Source organism: Watersipora subatra, chromosome 11 (genome assembly GCF_963576615.1).
Source record: "Watersipora subatra chromosome 11, tzWatSuba1.1, whole genome shotgun sequence".
NCBI classification, from domain to species: Eukaryota; Metazoa; Bryozoa; class Gymnolaemata; order Cheilostomatida; family Watersiporidae; genus Watersipora; species Watersipora subatra.
Genome location: NC_088718.1, coordinates 28,374,150 through 28,395,098, shown reverse-complemented (window position 1 = coordinate 28,395,098; position 20,949 = coordinate 28,374,150). Strand labels below are relative to the sequence as shown.

The 20,949-nt window shown below is 33.9% G+C and overlaps 3 non-coding genes across 3 annotated transcripts; all 3 read left to right on the top strand.

The window, feature by feature from the left end:
• Positions 1 to 2,247: 2,247 nt before the first annotated feature.
• Positions 2,248 to 2,366, top strand: LOC137409058 (5S ribosomal RNA). Its single transcript, XR_010980305.1, has one exon. It is a non-coding gene; the product is annotated as a 5S ribosomal RNA (ribosomal RNA).
• An 8,767-nt stretch (positions 2,367 to 11,133) lies between these two features.
• Positions 11,134 to 11,240, top strand: LOC137409227 (U6 spliceosomal RNA). The gene has a single exon (XR_010980462.1). It is a non-coding gene; the product is annotated as a U6 spliceosomal RNA (small nuclear RNA).
• A 2,210-nt stretch (positions 11,241 to 13,450) lies between these two features.
• LOC137409226 (U6 spliceosomal RNA) lies at positions 13,451 to 13,557 on the top strand. Its single transcript, XR_010980461.1, has one exon. It is a non-coding gene; the product is annotated as a U6 spliceosomal RNA (small nuclear RNA).
• The last annotated feature ends 7,392 nt before the right edge of the window (positions 13,558 to 20,949 follow it).

Below are 20,949 nucleotides of genomic sequence, written 5' to 3'. Positions count from 1 at the left end.
AAATAATTACCTACAGACAGTAATAGGCCTTACTATCTCAATACTACTTGTGAACTTTGATACTTGGGCTCATTATTGCAACAGCGTGTTACTGTCAAAACAAGTTTCAATGAGAAACTAAAGTAGTGCCCCTCTCCATAGATTGAGTTGCTGTTTCAATTTTGCTTTATAGCAACAGTCTAAGTTTTGTAAGGCAGAAGTGCTACTCTGTCTGTGGTCAAAATTTGTCTTAGGAGAAATTGAACTCAGGGTTCAGAGGCTAACCATTACACATAGAACCATGGAACCATTGCAGTATTTTATTCAAAGGAAACACACAAAAAGCAATATATTTTTATACTAGAAATTCCCCTGCCATACAGCCCACGACCAAAGTGATATTGGTAAAAAGAAAGGGTACTGATGGTTGAGAAATGCAATATTAGCAGTCAAATGGCACTGCAGTGCAATAGGATAACTGCAATGGTAGCTGTAACGTACTGGGTGTGGGTGTTATTATATACAACAAACAGCAATAATGAAAAGAAAAGATTATATGTTTATATCTCTTCCTGCAATAGGAGAAATGCAATATTAGAAGTAAATGCACTGATATTATTAGAATAACCAATATTATTAATATATTAATACAGTAAAAATAGAAAACCAATGCACAATTTTGTTTACATTTCAAAACGTCATAGCTAACAAGATCAAGAAGTTGTGATATTTATATAGATTTTTAGAAAATCTAGTTAACAAAATTATTTAGAAAAATTAATAACCGTAACATATTGCCCATCATCGATGTTGTTAGTGTGACTATAACACTTCAATAGTCATCCAAACTTATAATTAAATATTTTAATAATCTCATAAGAATCGTTAGAAAAATAAATCATCATCATTTCCATTACTTTCACTGCTTTAGACATCAGTTAGAATACCAAAGTACTCAAAAGTGTCCAAAATGTCAGTTACTTTGAAATCGGCAAAAAGGAAATGATTTCAGTACTTCTATGTTAGTTTCTGAAACCTTCGGCAATTCGCCAATGCTATAGACTGGTGAAATGTGCACATTATTTCTTCGTGAAATGCGCATGACTTAATGGTTCTATTCTCTGTCACTCGGTGTTTCATTTGCCGGTCTTAATTTTGATAAAAATAAGGCTTGGCAAGTTTTAATAACAATTTTCGGCCAAATTAATCTTTCTATTTGTGTATAATCCGATCAGATGGGTAAGTTTTAAGATATTTACCCATCTAATTTACAAAGACTTGGTAACATATTTAAATAGGTTTTTATGTGTTTTGTATTGTTATTATACTTAAACGACTCTATTGAAAAATGGTTAAATTTGTTTATGAGATTTCGGTACAAGGGTTTGAGACCTTGTTGATGAACAATTTTCGTGAGTTGTGTGCACATGCATTTATCATAAAACTCTCAAACATTCGCTCCGCTTGTGTTTGGTCGTAGGATTAGTATTAATATTGTCGCAAAAATTATATAATTATAACTTATATGATTATTAAATCCAACATAATTATTATAACAAAACATTTCCCTTTGGCAATATGATAATGAATGGTTTAATTGATTTATTACAAACTGACACATATAGGCCTAATTTATTTATTACAAACTGACACATATAGGCCTAATTTATTTATTACAAACTGACACATATAGGCCTAATTTATTTATTACAAACTGACACATATAGGCCTAATTTATTTATTACAAACTGACACATATAGGCCTAATTTATTTATTACAAACTGACACATATAGGCCTAATTGATTTAATCTAATCCTCTCACAGTTACAGAAACTTGTTCTGCACAAAAACACTAACCTTAGATAACCTTTCTTGCAACTGACTACGGCTGACACATTAGTTTAGTGTCCTACTGTGAGTGTACCCACACCATAACGAATTACAAACACTAACATATAAAAGGCTAAATAATGTTTACCTACATTCAGAATTGTTTGATTTAGAAAAGCTTTCTAAGCAATTAATCAAAAGGATTTGTATTTTTTTCTTCTCCAATACTATAGTTTACCTGATCGTTTACCTAGTTTAGTGATCGAGCGAGAACTGGCATTTTCAACGTACTATATACCATACACTCTTTGCCTTCAACAGATGCTAATGAAAAACACAGAAATATCAAAGCGAATGCCCATTGGACAATCTCGTCACGGTTGGTTAGCTTCATAACAACACTTGCTTAATAAAGTGTGTTGAGTGTCTCACAAGTGTCTACGGCCATATCACGTTGAAAACGCCAGTTCTCGTCCGATCACTGAAGCTAAGCAACGTTGAGCCCGGTTAGTACTTGGATGGGTGACCGCCTGGGAATACCGGGTGCTGTAGGCTCTTTCCATTCAGAATTATTCTCATTCACATTCTTGAAGCTTTTTCATATACTCACTCTCTTAGTATCAACAAGTAATCATGCAGAACCTATGATATATCAGAAAATAAATTTGGTGGCGGGAGTGCGCCAAATACGAATGTGGCTCTCACTGGGTTCTTTCTTGTGAAAACGGGTACAAATGGATCTTCGAGTGGAAAAGTTTGCAGATCCCTGGTCTAGATGGAACAATCAACTGTTATTTGCAAGGACTTGGTATCTTCAATCTTGGACTTCAATCTCTTGGTATCTACAAGTATCATTTCCGAACAAATATTTTAGCCAAAACTGGATAATATTAATTCTATTATTTAAAGCTATCCAGCTACTTCTGATCTCTTCACCTCCACTAGCTACACACAATTGTTAATTACCCTATGTCAAGGTGATAATCTTCACACCTTACCTTAGATACCGTGTGTCGAACCTACATTTTGATATCAAGTTGATTGCTGAGCATGAAATGCGGAAGGCACTTGTAAACATGTATAATTTAAAACAATCGACTTTGAATTACAGCTCAGAAATATGCAGATTACTTTGAGGTTATTTTGAAGAGTACATAATTTTGGTTTGTTTTTATCCTATCTGGCGTAATAGCTCAGAAATAACTCAGCACTAAGATTTTCTTCCTTACATCAAATATTTTTTGGAATTTGGATATAGGCGTTATGGATTTGTCTAAACGCTACCACAACTAATCAAATAAAAAGGGTCTCTCTGCCTTTTGTCGTAAAAACACATTCTCGTCAAAATGAACCTGAGTAATTGTCTTCCCTTCTGATGAAATAAAACTGTACTCAGGAATGCTTGAAAATAGTAAAGTCAAAAGTCTTTCACAGAGTTTCAAAATCAATTACAAACCAGAATGTCGAGTCTACGATATATCATAAAATGAGCTTGGTGATGAGCATGTGCCAGCACAAAGCTAAAGTTTGTCTAATTTCATGCAAAGTAACAAATGGTGGACAGGCCCTCAGCGTTCTCAGTACTGAGGCAAAGGTCATAAGACAAGAAAACAATCTAGAATGTTGTTGTATATTTGTTAGATCACAGGAAGATGGATGCAGCAAAAAACTTTAGTTTTTTTTAATCAGTTCTGATCAGTACAAATTATCTCTAGCAAACAGCCCACTTTACACAATATGAGTGATTCTTTTGAGCTTCCAATGGTCATATAAATTAGCTAGATCTTAATTTATGTGTTTGGAGTGATTTAATCTGCTCATCATAGTCAATGCGTGAGCAATCTGTTATTGGTATGGTTAACAACTCTTTCAAAGTATGAGAGGGCAAGCAACTCCTAATTTACATATAGGATCATTCTTTTGTAAGAAGTTGTAGCTACTCGCACAGCAGCTTAATGTAAGTGTACTTGTTTTGAGACTGTTAAACTATTTGTAGAACATCAAATTATTTGGTTCAACGTAAACATCTTTTTGACACACCAGCTGGCGTAAGTAGGAGCTTTCTATGTAGGACTGTTTTTCACCAAAATTGTGCATCTTGAGCGAACATCTGTTTATCATAAGAGCAGCCAACCAAATCAATTTTAACATTTACTTCACAAAATAGGAACAATGTTTTTATGTTTATGTTTTTTAAAAAGTTGTTATGTACAGTGAAAGTCAGTCAAGAAGTTTTACTTGTGTACATCGTATTTATGATATACTCCGTATATCATAAATACGATGGATAAGCCTTTGAGTAGCACCCAGTAATCACTTGTCTTAGTATGAATATTAGATAGCTGACAAATTAAGTATCATTTTCATATACAGTCAATTCTTGATATATGGCTTAATGTGTTCTTGGACTGAGCCAGTAAGTCAATTTCTTATATAAAATCATTAAGTACATATTAATTCGTTCTCATACTGTAAAAACCAACCCAGACAGGATATTACTATAGAAAAATGTGTTTGTAATTGTTGTAATGAGACCAATTAGATTAATAGTACTAACAATACAGATTTAGCTGTTATAATCTGTATTAAAATGTAACATCACTATGTACACGACTGTATGAAGTTTGTACCTTTGAAGCAGACGTGGATAACAGCTGTCTGAGAGAAACCTGAGAGCAACTTGTTCGATACACTAAACTTTTGTGAGCCTACATAAAAGAAACTTTAAACTTAACATCTATAACTCGAGCTTATCAAACACACACATGAAGCAAAGTTTTTATCTTTTACAAAACCTACTTTAATTTTACCGTCATATTTTTTTAGTATTGCAGCCAAATAAACGGTTTTTGTCTGGCATTCACTGTAATTTTTAGCCAATCTTTTTCCTGGTTCATGCGATGCTGTTTTTAAAGGCGGCATCTTTGGTACTTTACCATATAGTGCAGTGGCCATCAAGAACCAGTTCATATGCTCATATCTCAATGATTAATTGTATCGCAAGAAAGAAACTTGCTAAAAGGTCAGCTGGTATCCCGAGTTTCTCGTATGTTGGGGGACTCCTATGGGGGACTCCTATGACTGTAAATATTCTAGCCAAAACTGGATAATATAACTTCTATTATTTAATAGGCTATTCAAGTATAATCCAAGATTCAATAATAATAAGTGGTAATAGTAGGCTATCCAACTACTGGTGATTTCTTCATCTCCATAGCTACTAGCTATACGCTATTGTTACTGTATATACTCATGTGTAAGTCGAGTTTTTCGTGGACGATTTTAAGGAAAAATTGTTTGGGTTGACTTATACATAGAAATATATACATGTATAATGATGCATTTTTTGTCTGCAAATACCTCTCAACATATACATGAGATCGACATAAACATGCACATATACATATATACTAGTGCTGCACGATAACACGATATAATTCGATATGACGATATATTTCAGTGGATGATTTTATATTTGGTCAGATTTCAAGTCGATATGAATATCGAAGCCGATATTTTATCGAAATATCAGCTGGCTTTTTTTTGCAAAAATGGAGCTGTCCATTCTTCTTATTGTAAAGAGGGGACAACTCCGGTTTTTCAACCGATATTAACCATTATCCTCTCTTATCATTCATATTAAAGTTTAACACTACATATCGAGAGAAGACAACTCCAATGTTCGATATTTTTTGATATTCGATATATTTTGAGACCAAATAATCGAATGTACATGCAAAGATATCGTGCAGCACTAATATATACATATATACGGTAATGAAGTTTGATAAAAACTCCACAATGTTCACAGTTAATATTTGCTGACTTTTACACAACAGCAATATAAAGTTACTCATATTGACACACAGCAGCCGGTAATAGACTTATTTATTAATGAAGGATAAAGTAGAGTGACAACACACTAATAATAATGTTAGTGATATGAGTTGTTTTCATCATGAATATTATGACACCCTAAACCAAGATCTCCTGAAATGATGCGGTAAAAGTGCTTTTCACTATAAATAGTCAGCTACATAGTTGTAATGAATAGACTTTGTGATAGCGATGAATTTGAGTGGTTCCTTGCACAAGTCTGCACAAGTGCAGATAACTTTAATTATATAAAGAGTAACTCTTTAATAAAGAAAATTGAAGTTGTCTACTCTTTAACTATTTTTACAAATGCATAGATTTTGTTGCCCATAACTGATTTAGGTCAATCAAACTTTTTATATTAATTCATGAAAATTAGGTACCTAATTAGATTAAAATGGGATAAATCTTAAAATTAATTGAATTGGCTGCCCTCATAATAAGCAGATGCTCACTCAAGATGCTTGGGTTTGGTGGAAAACAGCCCTACATAGAAAGCTCTTACTTACGTGAAATGGTGTGTCAGAAATATGTTTACACTGAACCAAATGAGTTGTTGGTCTACAAATACCCCTAACAAAATAATCATACATATTATGTAATTTAGGTGCTGTTTGCCATCTCAAAAATTGGAAGAATTGTTAATATTCACTTACGAATATTCAACCAGCTCACTCAATGGCTTTGACAAGTGATTAAGTCACTCAAAACACATAGTTTAAGATCTTACCAGTTTTTACTAAAGTTGTAAACTTGTTACCACTTCTTCACATGCATTAGATAATTTTGTCAGCATTTTGAAAACTAAGTATTTCATTCGAAATACAACTGCATAGATATGACATCACGTGAAAAGGTGGGCTAGATGCTACAAATGTTTTCTTACAGATAAGACCTTATTAAGAAAAACTAATTTTTTTGCCGCATCCATCTTCATCTGTTCTTACATTTATTAAACAACAATCTAGATTGTTTTCCTGCCTAATGACCCTAGTATTTGACCCTAGCACTAGTATTTAACATACTGAGGGCCTGTTCACCGTCTGTTACTTCGCATGAAATGAGACAAGCCTACATTCTGGCACACGCTCATTACCGAATATAATTTCTGTTATATTGTGGATTTCACATTTCACAAAATTATCTAATGCATGTCAAAAAGTGGTAACAAGTTTACAACATTACTACAAACTGGCAAGTTGCCAACATTACTACAAACTGGCAAGATCTTATACTATGTGTTGGAGTGACTTAATCACTTATCATAGCCAATGTGTGAGCTGATTGAACATTAATGAGCATCTTTTAAAGTATGAGAGGGCAGACGATTCCGCATTTATGCAATATGTATCATTTTTTTGGTAGAAGTTGCAGTTCACACACAGCAGTTCAACTTGAATGCACCTGTTTTGAGACTAAAGCTATTTAAAAACATCAAATTATTTGTAACACCTTTTTGTCACACCAGTTCATGTATGTAAGAGCTTTTAATACAGGACTGTTTTTTATCAAACTCGTGCATCTTGAGTGAGCATCCGGTTATTATGAGGGCAGCCAGTTCAATCAATTGTAACATCTTCCCAAATAAATAGAGACAAGTTTAACTAAGGATTTTAAGTACAGTAAAATTCAGCCATAGGAAGTTCTACTTGTGTACATATTACTAGACATGATTATGTATATTGTATATAAACAGGATATGTCTACCCAACTAGCAATGACATTACTAGGATGTTCTTTAGCGTTATGTGTAAAATAACTTTCCAAACAAATGTTTTCATAGTGTTCTACAAACGCTATCTGGTGATCACTATTGTATTATGTTACAACAATATCGCGGGAACATCTTGCAGAATGTGGTGTAAAAATGTTATCGTAAAGTATTATATTAATATTGTAGGAATTAACTTTGCTAACGTTATCATAGCGTTACTAGTGAACATCACTATCAAATGTCCCAAAACTGTTCAATGAAGGTTACTTTGGAATGCCTGTGCATAAACATCCATATAACCATAGACCTGTTAACTATACTACACTGGGCAATGCAAAACCATGATGTCCTACATAAATAGCTACATTCTTTGTTTTTGTTTGTTTGTTTATTTTCATCTATAATATAACTACAAAAAATAATGTGAAGAGTGTTTCTTACAGTATACAAGAACAAGAGAAATAGAAAAAAATGTTACTCCAGGGAAGGTGATGATGAGGTCCCTGTGCGCAATAGCAAGGCTAATCAAAGCCCGGAACCTGAAAGTAGAGTCAGCAGGAGTCTGTCTAATTAGTTTAGTCTAATCTGGTTGTCTGAGGTAGCGCTTCAGTTCATTTTTGAAAGAATTGGCATTTAAAATTTACAAACCGGTAGTAGATTCCATAGCAATGACTGTTGATAATCCAAACAATACTGACCAGTTTTTGATTAAAACAATGGTATTTTTAGGTTTATGTGTGTTTGACGAGTAGTTAAATGTGTTATTGTCCTGTTTTGGTTTGTTTCATAAAATGTGTTGTGTGCTTTTATCAGTACTTTGTATTTGTATAACTTTTTAATAGTTAAAATTCAATTTAGGTTGAATAGCGGGCGCAACGTCTTTGCTTTGTTCATTTTTAGCTGGTCAGGCAAGTGAGTCATCATTGTTTACATTGAAAGAATAAAAAGGCATTTTGTTTTCTATGTGTAGTTTGACATAATTGCTAAAGTACACAAGATATTTGTTTCAATTTTTAGATATAAAGCACATACAGTATGCATTTTCTACCCTGCAAATTTTTAAACATAAAGTTGTCTATTTTATATGTAGTGTGAGTAAACATGTATATCGACCCATTCCAAAAGTATTTCAAAATTATCAATGTTGCCCTATGCTATAGGCTAACATGGCAGGTAGCTAGGTGTACAAACTGATTTCAAATGCATACACACTGGTAAATGGTACACTGATTGCAGTCTGCAATGAATATAAATGTCAGGTCTTAGGTGTTATGCAAACAGCATCAGAAAAATCATAGAAAACAAGTAACATATGGTACACTTTTCTATACATATTGTGAATGTATTTATTCTATACATGACTAAAGGCGACCAGTCAGCTGAGCCTTGATCTGAGATTATCCTTGTTAACAGCAACCTTTGTAGCTTCCTGGTGAATTCCAATTCTTACACATCTGGAGGATATAGTTTTAACTAACGCTGTGCTGTGGATTGAGCATAAAAATTCCCGATGCAAATTGCTTTGTAAGATCAATGAAAGAGTCTTAGTGACCACTAGCTTGTGTATGTCTGCTGTAATTCCCTGTAAGTTGACATACTGCCGTATGATCTGTTTTGAGCCTAGACAGATCTTTGTGATGACAGAATGAGGTGTAAACAGACAATTTGGGTAACTAGTCTCTTCAGGGTGGTGATATTTGCTTGTGAGCCATCACAAGTTATGTTTATAATCCTGATTCCATGTTCGGCGGTAAGACGTAGGCACTGCAGTATCAGTTGTGACTGTAAATCGCTGTCAATATTGTCTACATAAAAGTAGATGATTGGATGTCGTACACCACCCATCACTGGAATGAGAAGAAATACCAGTGACTCGCTGACTAACTTAGTTTTGTTCTCAATGGCAACATGGCGCTACACAGAGTTGGTTGACTTCTCCAGACTGAGCTGTTTTCCGATCGCCATACCATCTATCACTGGACTGTATAAATTGATTGCACATGCCTTTTTACTGACGATTTCAATGATGTCTGTTAGAAAGCCATGATCACATTCTACAGACTCAGCTATTGTCTTAGAGTTCGTGCATTAAAAAGGTTGAACAACCTTCTGAGATAGGCGTATGCTTTTGGAAAATAGTAGTACATGATGATAGCAAACTCTTCGATTTTTAGGCAGTAAACCGTCTTTTTTTTAATATTTTGTTTTTGGCTTCATTTCCTACTAGTTCTTGCAGACAACCATCTATTGAGTCACACTTAGCGCTTTGGGTTTTTTGCTTTGGATCTTATTTTCTTTGTTCAGAAATGCAAACAAATTCTTTTGATTACGTGTGGTGTTTTGAAGCCTTTGAAGTTTGTAGTTAAGCGTGTTGACTTTCTTTCAAAGATTTTGTATATGTATCTCTGGTGTGATCTTTGGTCTACCTCATGGACGCTTATGTAGAGGGTCGAGAGTGACTTCATTAGATTTCTTGGCACCTGTTGGCTCTTCAGAACAAAGTGAAGGTTCCATGGCTGGCTCATCTCGGTCCGGGGAAGATTATGTAGATGGTGCTGGTTGGCATAGCAGTTGTCTATGCTAAGATTGAGCCGGTTGTAAGTATTTTGGCAGAGAATCAAATATAGGCCTACTTGGTACAGCAGTTTGCTTTAGAATGTCAGCCATTTTTATACCAGAAGGTCTACAATAGGAGTCTGTTGTAAATTGATCATTGCAGAGCACAGATTATTTAGAAGGCATCCAGTCTTTGCATTTCACAGCGTATATCCCCTTATTATGTCTGTCTAGGTGTTTTTCTTCTGATGGACAGGTGTGGAAACTGAGTTTACTGTCCTGTGCAGGAGCAATAGAACACCCAAATTCACAGCAAAAATCTTTACTCCATTTGCCCTGCAAAGTAATCAGTAAATGACTACATTCTTATGAGACCATCATAAAACACAAATATTTCTGGTTGGGTTTAGCTACACTCTTAAACATAGCACAGCCATCACCATACTTCTTTACTAGTCTATGTCCCCTTGCTACGGTGATGAAAAAAACTTCATAAAATGGGCAACACTCCGTCTACTATGCATTTGTCACCTCTTTGTGCGAAACAACTTTTCACATTGTAGTGCCTGTAGTGAGCATTAAAAAAAACATTTTAGAAAAAACATTGTTTGTATTGTTTGTATACTCAAAACAATCCACAAGATTCCTTGCTCTATATATTTAGATATCTCTCACAACCACACTTGGAAACAATTGGAGCAAAATTACTTTTGAGTCTTCTCCGGTGCTGGTCTTTGCTCCCCTCTTCATGGCTTCCTACTTAGAATTATGGCCTGGACTAGGTAAAGTGAACAAAGCGAGGCCGTTGGCTCACAAAGAATGTGACTATTCAAGTAGGACACAATGCTGAGCTGTGATGCATCAGATTGCCCAGTCTAGTATAATTAATAGGTCTATTAAGCAAACAGTATAACGCTAATCACAAGTGTTTAACATTAAGCGCACTATTACGTAAATAGATACAAGGTCAAATATTTGTAGCAATTCAAAATATAACTAAAATTGTAACATTCAGAAATGTGGTAATATGATAACTAAATTTAAAAATATTATTTTTTTCGAATATGATTAAGTGCCACAAAAGAACCAAGTAAATATTAAGTTATTTATAGTTGACACTCAACGCTTTATGTTTTAGCTTTACACTATATATACATCGCTATACTGACTCTTAGTGTACTCTCTTAGGAGGTACATATACTAAAATTGGAACGATACAGAGAAGATTAGCATGGCCCCTGCGCAAGGATGACACGCAAATTCGTGAAGCGTTCCATATTTTTATACTGTTTTATTGTAACAATTAATATATTAATTTACAAGTTTCATACACAATATCAACAGTGTTCCTGTTTTAATACTTTCAGCGTGTAACTTGAAAATTAAAATATAATTAAATTTAAACTGAATGAAGCAGCTGGAATATAATAGTTAAGTTGCTTTGAGGTGGTTTTGAAAGCTATTTACATTTATTTAAACACCATCTCTACTAAGCTTCATAATGACAATATGTTTAGTAATGTTTCAACAGTTTCAACAGTTTTCTGCTTGACCAACGTAATATGAGAAAATTATTTTAAAAATAGCTCGGTGTCTCATGAGTCCTCAATGACTTCCTTACAAAAGTGAAGCAACTGTAAGAGGTTTAGTTACTTCCCTAAATAAGTTCTCGTCAAAATTGGAATAACAAACAGAAAAGTCTAAAGTTGAATAGATGCATTTAACTATTTGGATAAAAAAAGGTAGAACTTACACAGCAATGAATAATTCTAAGTAAATTTGTTTTCAACAATTGTAGTAGAACTCTTTAACACAAGACATATTCGTGTCAACAATTACTTTTCCTATACTCTAGGTTTAAGTTCTACATATCAACAACAGCTGCCAGTTTTTTCATAGATTGCTGAAGTTAAATCAGAAACAGCAAATAATATTACATTTACTACTTGAGAATTTGTAAGAAAAATGTTTCAGGCACTTGTTGCCTCATTTTGTACATCAAAGTTGTTTATGAACAGAATTGTATAACTTCCATAAACATTCAAGAAATAACAATAAGTATATTAAATCATACCTGAGATTTACCTTCATCTTAATCCCTCAAGGTAGTTTGATGTTTTACTATATAACAGTGTGCATTGTGTAGATAAATCCCCAACTAGTGTCAGCACAGGTCTAACTCAATGCTACCGATTATAATAATAGCTTTCATGATAAATTATTAGTTCTCATCAAGATTATGAATTGATCATTGGCATGACATATTTTTGTGCGGTATGAGAACCCTAAAATTAAATAGGGCCACCTATAGGGAAGTACATGTTGTGTTGCCGTTGGTTACAGTGTAAACTGAGCTTTAAACTAATTCTGTAAAAATTAGCTTATAGGTTCTCCAATTAGCTACATCATACACCATGTACTTTGCAGTTGATATTCTTTACAGTAGCACACATTTAATTACGACAGAAAATGTAGTACAAGTTTATTGAAATAAATGAAAAAAGAGACTCTTTTCTAAAAAAACATACAAACATATATAGCAAGCCATAGAATAATGGCGTTGCTGCCATGAGAAACATCACAATCATTGAAATGCCAAAATAACAAAGTTTATTATGATTACAAAACTACAACTAAGCCAATAAATTTGAGCTGGGAGAAACCACCTTGAACAGAATTAGCATTTTTCTTTCTGGCTCTTTGCAAACAAGCAAAGCTACATATTATCACAGGAGAAAAGTCACATATTGTTTTAACAGTTATATATTAAAAGTATATAAATGTTATGTCCACCTGCCATGATGATAAAAAACTTCATAAAATAGACAACACACCGCTTACTACACACTTGGCACCTCTTTGTACAAAACAAATTTTCACACTGTAGTGCCTGCAATGAACTTTAAAAAACATTTTAGAAAAACCATTATCTGTATGAATATCTTGAAACAATCCACAAGATTCCTTGCTCTATATATCTAGATACCTCTCACAACCACACTTGAAAACAATTGGAGCAATTTTTACCTTTGAATTCTCTCTAGTGCTGGTATTAACTGCACTCTCCATGGCTTCCTACTTAGAATTATGGCCTGGACTAGGTAAAGTGAACAAAGCGAGGCCGTTGGCTCACAAAGAATGTGACCATTCAAGTAGGACACAATGCTGAGCTGTGATGCATTAGATTGCCCAGTCTAGTATAATTAATAGGCCTATTGAGCATACAGTAACCCTAATCACAAATCTTTAACATTAAGCGCACTATTACGTAAATAGATACGAGGTCAAATGTTTGTAGCAATTCAAAATATAACTAAAATTGTAACATTCAGAAATGTGGTAATATGATAACTAAATTTAAAAATATTATTTTTTTCGAATATGATAAAGTACCACAAAAGAACCAAGTAAATATTAAGTTATTTATAGTTGACATTCAACGCTTTATGTTTTAGCTTTATATCATATATACATCGCTATACTGACTTTTAGTGTACTCTCTTAGGAGGTACATATACTAAAATTGGAACGATACAGAGAAGATTAGCATGGCCCCTGCGCAAGGATGACACGCAAATTCGTGAAGCGTTCCATATTTTTATACTGTTTTATTATAAACATTAGTAATTTTTTTACAAGTTTCTTACACAATATCAACAGTATTCCTGTTTTAATACTTTCGGCGTGTAACTTGAAAATTAAAATAGAATTAACTTTAAACTGAATGAAGCGGCTGGAATATAATAGTTAAATGGCCTTGAAGTGGTTTCGAAAGCAATTTACATTTATTTAAACACCATCCCTACTAAGCTTCATAATGACAATGTGTTTAGTAATGTTTCAACAGTTTTCTGCTTGACCAATATGATATGAGACAATTATTTCAATAATAGCTTGGTGTCTCATGAGTCCTGATGACTTTCTTACAAAAGTGAAGCAACTGTAAGAGGTATTGCGAATTCCCTAAATAGGTGCTTGTCAAAATTGGAATAACAAACAGAAAAGTCTAAAGTTGAATAGATGCATTTAACTCTTTGGATAAAAAAGGTAGAACTTACACAGCAATGAATAATTCTAAGTAAATTTGTTTTCAACAATTGTAGTAGAACTCCTTAACACAAGACATATTCATGTCAACAACTACTCTTCCGATACTCTGGGTTTAAGTTATACATACATGTATCAACAACAGCTGCCAGTTTATTCATAGATCACTGAAGTTACATCAGAAACAGCAAATAATATTATACATGTATTTACTAATTGGGAATTTGTGAGAAAAATGTTTCAGCCACTTGTGGCCTCATTTTGTACATTAAGGTTATTTACGAATCGAATTAAGAGCAATGCGTTTGGTACACTAAACTTTTGTGACTCAAAGGTAATACAAAAAATAAATTTTACTTCAATAAATCTAGCTTACTAAACCCACACTTAAAGCAAAGTTCTAATCTTTTACAAAACTTACTTTAATTTTTTCATCACATTTTTTAGTATCTGTTTCCAGTTAGAAGGTTTTTGCCTCGCGATCACTGTAACTTTTAGCCAAATATTTAATAACTTTTTTCAAACTGATTCAAGGAGAAAGACTAAGTGATACTGTTCTCCAAACGATCTCTCACATACTTGACTATACAGTGCAGTAGCCATCAAGAACCAGCTCATATGCTCATAGCTGAAAAACTAATTGTATCGCAAGAAAGAAACTTGCTAGAAAGTCAGCTCGTATCTCAAGTTTCTTGTATGTAGGAGCACTCCTATGGGGAGGTATGACTGCAAATATTCTAGCCAAAACTAGATAATATAAATTTTATTACTTAAAGGTTGACTTGCAACAAAATTCACATTACAGTTATTTGGTATCAAAAGATTCACCATGTCTTACTCTGTTGTGTTGTAGGTGCCGCATATGTGGAAATGTGATTACAAGCTCTTAAAAGCTCAAAACGAAAAGCCGCTGTAGATTGGAATCTCTTTAATTCTCTGACGTAGCCATGAAATTTGGTTATTGTCTTGTCACGTGATGTTCTCCCGTGAATCGAAAGGGCAATAAAAGCTCAATATAAAACTTATTGTAGCACTAGTTTATGACAAACACTTCGGGTTTTACCAAAGACCCCGTATCAAATATAGATGCTCGCTACTTTACAGTTTTGTTTCGGCTAGACCTAATCGTCAAGTCATAATCGATCATGTGACCCAATACTTCGCAAATAATTTTTGCAGCAATTTTCGATTATCACAAATGACCAACAGGCTTGTCATGATTATCAGACAATGATATGTACTCCTTCAAGCTAAGGCTAAAAAATTAAATGAATTCTTACGGTAAGTTATAAGATATCAGTGCTAAAAGTGACAGCATTAAAATGATAATAAAATAGACGCGTAAGAACAATAGACATGGTTTGATTGAATGCGTGAAGTATATTTGTGAAATATTTCGGCAAATAAGGTTGCATGAAAGTGTAAACAGAAACCATCTAACACAGCTAGGTCACATTTGAGCCGTTTTGAAAAGAGAATCCAAACTACGGCGGTCTTGTGTGGCTGCGATTAACTGTTCGTTTTTGAGCTTTTAGGAGCTTTTAATCACATGCCCTCATATTTTGCACCTACGACACAACAGAGTAAGACATGGTGAATATTTTCATATCAAATGAATGTAATGTGAATTTTGTTGCAAGTCAACCTTTAAGGCTATCCAACTACTGGTGATCTCTTCATCTTCATAGCTACTAGCTACTAGCTATTGTTACTCGACTTACTCATGTGTAAGTCGAGTTTCTTGTAGACGATTTTAAGGGAAAATTGTTTGGGCTGACTTGTACATAGTAATATATATATATATATTGATGCAATTTTTGTTTTCAAATATCTCTCAGCATATACATGAGATCGACATATACATGAGTATATACGGTAATAAGTTTGATGAAACCTCCACAATGTTCACAGTTAATATTTGCTGACTTTTACACAACAGCAATATAAAGTTACTTATACTGACACACGGCAGCAGGTAATAGACTTCTTTATTAATGAAGGATAAAGTATAGTGACAACACACCAATAATAATACTAGGGATATGAGTTGTTTTCATGATGAATATTATGACACCATAAACCAAAGTCTCCCGAAAACTTTAGGAAACAGGAAATGATGCGGTAAAAGTGCTTTTCACTGTAAATTGTCAGCTACATATATTGAAGAGACTATATTGAATTAGGCTATATTGAAAAGACTTTGTGATAGCGATGAGTTTGAGTGGTTCCTTGCAAAAGTTTACACAAGTGCAGATAACTTCAATTATATAAAGAGTAACTCTTGAATGAAGAGAATAGGAGTTGCCTACCCTTTAACTATTTTCACAAATGTATAGATTTTGTCATTAACCCATCTCCTTTCAACATATCTTTATTTTAGCAACCTAAACAGTACATGGTTTAAGTAGTTTTAATAGACATCTGAATCAATTCATGTAGTTTACAATGACACGAGTGCTGTTATACAGTAAAATCTCAATCTCCAAAACTTGTCTACATATGTTGAAATTACAATCAATAATTTACTATCTAGGTCAATCAAACTTTTACTATCAAGGTCAATGAAGCTTTTGATATCAATTCATAAGAATTAAGTACCATAAAACTATAACTTTTGAAAGATATATTGCAGATACTTTTGAACCAACAACGCTCGATACCAGAGGCAGCCAAACTTTAGCCTGGGGACCAAACGTCGCTTACCTATTTGGAGTAGCCCACTTGCTTTTGCTAATTTTTGAGCATGAAAGAGTTTGTGAAACCCAATTGATTTGTTCTGCATAAGCTATGTGCTGTACAATTATTGTAAGCATCCAAAAATTCTGCATCTCACAACATAATGTTTTGATCAAATCTGCAATTATACATGTATATGTAGACTTTATAAATACTGGACTCTCCATTGCATCAGCATGTATTGTCTCACATCACCTCCTCACACATGACTCATTTGACAATCTACTTATGTACGAGGTCTGATCCAAAAGTTCCCGGAATGGAGTTGTATACACTTGCATATTGCACGATGAAAATCCCATGCAGCGTTTGCCAGGAAACACCTCTGGAGTGTTGTCACAAAACTTCAGGTCTTTATGACAATGCGTTCTCACATGAGTCGATGATATGTCAAGGTCTGTCAGGTGCTTCTGGCGATTTAAAAAAAATTCATCATCATGTCTAATCAACCGTAACAGCATATTTGCATTATATTTTGTGTGAAATTAGGGAAAACAAGTAGTCAGACAGTTGAAATGTTAAATATTGCTTTTGTAGATGCTGCTCTAAAGAAAACACAAGTTTTTGAGTGGCACAAACGTTTTTGTTAAGGTAGAGACAGCACTGAAGATGATGCGAGGTCTGGCAGACCAGCCTTGGCATGAACTTGCTCGTCAATCGACAGTGTGAGGCCACTAGTCATGACAGATCATTGTTTAATCATTGGAGAGATTTCTGAAAAGACTGGACATGGTTTTGGAAGTGTTCAAAGAGTTTCAACTGACGATTTAATAATGAAAAGAATCGCAGCAAAGTTCGTGCCTCACTTGCTAACTAATGACCAAAAGGAGCTCAGGATGCACGCTTGCAATGATTTTAAGGAATGATAAAAACATTTTTGAAGGTCATAATATACTTGTTTTCTCTAATTTCACTCAAAATTTAATACAAATGCGCTGTTCCAGTTTATTAGACATGACGATAAATTTTTTTAAATTGCCAGAAACACCTGACAGACCTTGACATATTGTCAGCTTCCATGAGAACTCATTGTCATAGCAACCTGGAATTTTGTGACAACATTCCGGAAGTGTTTCCCTACAAACGCTGCAATGGGTTTTCTGGCGTGCAAATATGCAAGTGTATACAACTCCATTCCGGGAACTTTGGGATCAGACCTCATATGTAATCACATCTGGATTTCATTGGCTAGTAACTTTATGTTGCTTACCTGTAAACATGCTGACAACTCGATTCTGTTTCATATAATTAATTAATCATATATAATATGATATATATTATATATATATTATATATATGTTATATATTATATATATATAAATATCAGTGTATTATAGTGCAACTGTCATTTGTGTGTCCGTTTATATTGATAAAGCTTTAGTAATGAAAAATGCTTGTCGCATTGATCTTGAACTCGGAAACTACAGGTCTGTAGACAGGCATGCTAAGTTGTCATAGTTATATTTGACTGGCTATAGTGGTGAACAATTGTTCACATTATATTGGAAAAGTATTATTGGTTATTAACTAGCACGCATGATCATTACACGTAACATAATAACCATTAAGCTGGCTTCACACACAGCTCTTGCTATAGTAAAGATTTAGACTAGCTTAAGTTACTAGCTTAAGTTACTAGCTTACCAGCTAAGTTACTCTAATTCATTAGACAAGGATTTTATTACCCGTTTCAACATCAGGCATTCAGCTAGGATAATTACAGTAGACACTCCTACAATGTAAATAATGTGTTCCAGGAACTTTTACGCTATAGGGAATTTATGTTGTACGAGCAGTAAAATACATGTAAATTACTCTTCTTAAACTCACCCCTTGGGCAATACAAAAAGGAAAAACTAGACCTAACTTTTTAATTTGTGGGCTGCACCGTAACTGCAGCATTATTGGTTTGCATCAACAACTTTTCTCCTTTTTGTGACCAACTTCACTGGTTTTATAGACCATTATTGCAGTAATTTTACAATAAGTTTAAGGAGAGCTTTTTCAACATTCATTTGCAAATGATTTGCTAATGTTTACAGCTGAGTCTATTCTGCAAAATAAAACTAATCACAAATATTTTATACATTTACAGTAAAGAAAAACAAAAAAGTATTTATATTATAAAAAGAGCGGTGCTACCCATTCATCTTGTTCTGCATCTAGGGGTGGTCAAGGTTAGAATAAAAAATAACTTTTAATGATACTTTCACTTGTGACATGCATATTGGTAAGCCGAAGCTGTAACACCTACAAAAAATCGTGTAGCTACCCTATTTTCTGTTTGTCGACACATCTGACAATCTATCACGACGAACTGTAGTGTCGCGAAAGTTTTATATATATTTGATACAAGGCTATACACATTTTTTTTTTCTCTCAAGTACTCCAAAATAGATTGTCATTCAAATGGAATTTTAGAACTCACCCAACTTGACACTAAATTTTACGGAACTTTTTGCGTCGCATGAAGCAAAAACTTTACATAAATTATTTACATTATCTGGAATTTACGTTATAGGAGTGTCTACTGTATATACATATGCTCATGCTACATACAGTACTGTTTCACCTATCGAAGCCTCATCAGTGCAGCTCAGAGCTCGGGCAAGGGACACAAATCCCACTACCAATGAGAGTTGACGTCCATATAACGTCTGAAACAACTAAGTTGCCTCACAGACTTTTAGAAAGTCAATGGGCTGACATAAGAGTACGCAAATCACAAAAATGATGAGCTGTACACAAAGGCTAATATAGTGTCACACCTCTCAATACTTCTATTGAGAACATACCTATATATACATGTATGTATATGCACCCTACAAACCTATATATGCCAGCATGCTGATTGCTGCTAGAAATAACTTGATTGATCACTCAGCGAGACTTGTCTCCACCGTAGTGTAACATGTCACTCTTTCACCCCACCTATGAATTATCAGTCGATAGCAGGTACTTGTGAGAGAGAAAGACATTAATAGCTCTAACCACAAGCCAGAAGTCAAGAATAATGTGTTACTAAAGTATGCCTTGAAGTCAATTTAGAAAAATGACCTATAAAATCATCCAGCGTGTCAGTGGAAGGCCTCATTCACGTTATTTATTGCAACATAGTATTTATCTTTAGTCAGAAATACGTAGGTCGGAAATAGTTGGAAGGCAAAAGAATTGTAGTGTTCAATTTCTCCTAAGGCTTCATTTTTTAATCGGAACTCATAAAATTCTCTTAAACCCTCCGAAGGTGGGTCAAGCACCTCAATTATAACAATAGCTTTCTATGCTGAAGGAGTTTAGAGGAGACGCTTATATTCAGATGGTTTCACTGTATTTTAGGTTTTATAACTTTGAAGTTTCTGAGTATTTGAGTATTTCTAAGCCTTTGAGTTTGTTTAAAGTTTTAGCTTCTGAGCTTTCAAGTTTCTTATTTGTTAAATGTTTGACAATTTTTAGTTTTTGTCTTGCTAAACTTTTTAATTATTTTGAGGTTTCGAATTTTTGAGTTTTAAATTCCAATTGCCAAGTTTTTAATTTTTGATTTTTAAAGCTTTTGAGTCCTTGATTTTCGAAGTTCTCGTGACATTTGAGTTTGCGAGTTTTAAAACTTTAGAGATTCTGATGTTTGGAAGTTCAAGCTTTGAATCTTTCTTTCTTTGAATTCTATTCTGTTGAGTTTTTAAGCTTTCAAGTCAGGAAATTTTTCGTGTCGTTGTATTCTAATTAAATATTGGTCTCTGAGTCCATACTCTCAAGGCTACAGTAATTGTAAATGTAGACTTGTGGTAAGTTTGTAAATCTACTGAAAGAAATAAAGCTTTCAAAATTTCAAAAGAGCAAGCTATAGTTTTTTTTACTCCAGATTTCCAGGCGTGCCAAAAAAGCGGAGATCAACTATCTCCACAACTATTTGACAACCCCGTTTCATTGTCTGTACAAAAGGCTAGCGTGGTGGGTTCGCATCTTGTATAAAGCAGTCTTCTTTATCCTAACCTTTAGCCATGCTTAGAACAGATGGATGTACAGACACAGCTGCTAGTATAGTGGGAATTAGTTTTTAAAAGGTTTTCTTCTAAATAATAGAGAAGATAACTTTCATGCTCAACACACTAACCAGTAAGTAAAAAACCTGCTTGTCATATTTGTGATCTGTCAGATTTTTATGTCTGTGTAATAAATTATGATTGCTCACCTGGGACACAGCTAATATCA